The 2351-nt window shown below is 40.7% G+C and overlaps 1 pseudogene; it reads left to right on the top strand.

Annotated features, from left to right (window-relative positions):
• Window positions 1-319: 319 nt before the first annotated feature.
• Window positions 320-2065, top strand: LOC148534447 (kyphoscoliosis peptidase-like; annotated as a pseudogene).
• The last annotated feature ends 286 nt before the right edge of the window (window positions 2066-2351 follow it).

Raw genomic sequence — 2351 nt, 5'->3', positions numbered from 1 at the left:
TAGAAACCCCCCGCAGTGGGCGGCCCGATTACGCAATTCACGCTGCATCGCGTCATTGTGGCTCCGCCCCCTGCTTCACAATGGAAGGAGGGAGCTGAATGTCGGCAACTATGGTCCAGCATTTGTGGGCTACATGCAAAAGCTGCCAGTATTTGTGTTTGCAGTACTGTGTGCAAGAAAATATGAATTTACACCCATTGCATTGCAATATAGTTTGTTGAGTGCGGTATGACATGTCAACATGATAATTTCGACATGGTCATAATGTTGACATTGACCATGTCAACATTCATCATGTAGACAGTGATGAAATGTCGACATGTTAACATCTCCAGATATCGACACTTGTGACTTACCTGCTCCTGACAGCTGCAGTGACTCCACGGCAGCTTCCAGATCCCGGCTGGCATGTGACCCTCACTTCTGGGTCAGATTTCCAATACACCAGCATTCCGGTGAGTATTACTCACCTATTCCTAACCCTAATCTCTAACCCTAACCTTCCCTCTAGTACCTACCCTAACCTCCTTCCCCTCCAGCCTCTCCCTAACCTCCCCCTGCAGCCTATCCCTAACCACCTCCTGCAGCCTATCCCTAATGTCGACATTATGACATTGTTGATATGTCACATGCCTAAATTCTGACAATATCAACATGTTGCATTTTAACAATGTCGACATCACAACTGTCGACATTGTAAATGCTGACCTATTGACTACATCCCTAGTTTCTCCAGGTATACAGTTACTTATTCTTCTTTGCATTACTCCCTTCTCAGAATCAGGCCTTATGTGTAAGATCTCAGCTGACTGGACAAGCCACAATCAGCTCAATATTTTCAAGGCTCGGGACTCAGGAGAACACATGAGACAAGTTACCGGAGATAAACTTTGGCCAAGTCATTAGGGTTCAAGTAATTTCATTATAAGGAGAGTTTGGATAAAACTGTATTGGAGTTCTCCTTTAGTAAATGTAAACAAAAAAATGTAAATTCTCTTTACAGAGTGACACATCAGTAAGTTTTACTGAATATGTATAGACAAATAAATTGAAAAGCTACTTGTATATAGTGTATAATTTTCCTGTATTCTTTTCAAGTTTGTATACTGTACATGGTTAATTTACCTTCTTTGAATATATATTGTTGTTTTATCTAGTTCACGGAAAAGCCTCAATTTCTATTAAAAGTGACCATAATTTGCTATTCACCTTTAACCTCAATCAATCCAAAGAATCCGGTGTAATGAAGTTGCTAGACTCTGGGATGGAGCTTGCCGTTTACCCCGATAAGACTGGACAACAAGTCTTAGAAATTTTTGCAACGGATCAAGGTTCTGGAACGGAATATCATTTGGTTCTCAGCTACATGATAAATTGCCAGTCTGTTGACACCAGTATGAAGATCCCTAAATGTCTTATTAACCCCATTGGTCCAAGTTGGGTTTCAGAAGAGTCTGGGCTAGTTCAACCCTCCCATCTTGACCCAATCATCCATACAGAGAATGGATGCTGCACTGTTAGCTTTACAGTAAAGAAGAACTTAGAGTTTGTATGTAGCCTACACTCTGATGAAGTACAAATTACATCACAGATGGAGAATCGACATGTCTTCCTCGTACAAACAGAAAACAAAGTAGAAATGTAGGTCCATCTACCACAATCAGGAACCTATGTATTATGTGTTTTTATTAAGTACAGACAAAATAAAACTAACAACTATACCTATTTATGTAACTATCTCATTATTTGTACTAACACCACTGTGAGGTGGCCAGTATTTCCATTTACATACTCCAGCTGGGCCAAAAATTGTGAACTGGTGCAGCCTCTAGAGGGCGTTCTACCTAAGAACACCAATGCTTCCTTCAAGCTCCATATTCCTGTAGTGGCTGGAGTGTGTATTGATGGGGAAAGTTACACCCCTCTAATTCTTGCTGACAGTGGTTACTGGGAAGGGACGTGCAGCACAGTTAATAGAAAAGAGCTTACTGTCATGATCAAATTTGCAAATGAGCCCAATACCTGGCATTACCTCCTGAAATATGAAGTCTCTGTAATCATATAACTGGATGATACAACAGCAAAGCTTTACTTTTCATATTTTACTATGGTGACAATTTTCTGAATAAACACTTTTATGTTTTACGTTCAAAGTTGAATGCCTTTGTTTTTTTCAGGGTGGTAACTACTTGATTAAAGCTATAGGGCCTGACTCTGCGCCGCATACAATGCAGTCACCAATGTAAATCCTATGTAATTATACACCCGTATTCTGAGTTGCATGCATCTATGCGATCACACCACCTCCAGACCCACGGCTGTGAGAAAACTTCTACAAAACTTGGTTATGA

The sequence above is a fragment of the Taudactylus pleione genome, unplaced genomic scaffold (assembly GCF_031769625.1).
Source record: "Taudactylus pleione unplaced genomic scaffold, aTauple2 ptg000066l, whole genome shotgun sequence".
NCBI lineage: Eukaryota > Metazoa > Chordata > Amphibia > Anura > Myobatrachidae > Taudactylus > Taudactylus pleione.
Note: the sequence above shows the minus strand (reverse complement) of the source record. Positions and strands in the feature narration are given on the sequence as shown.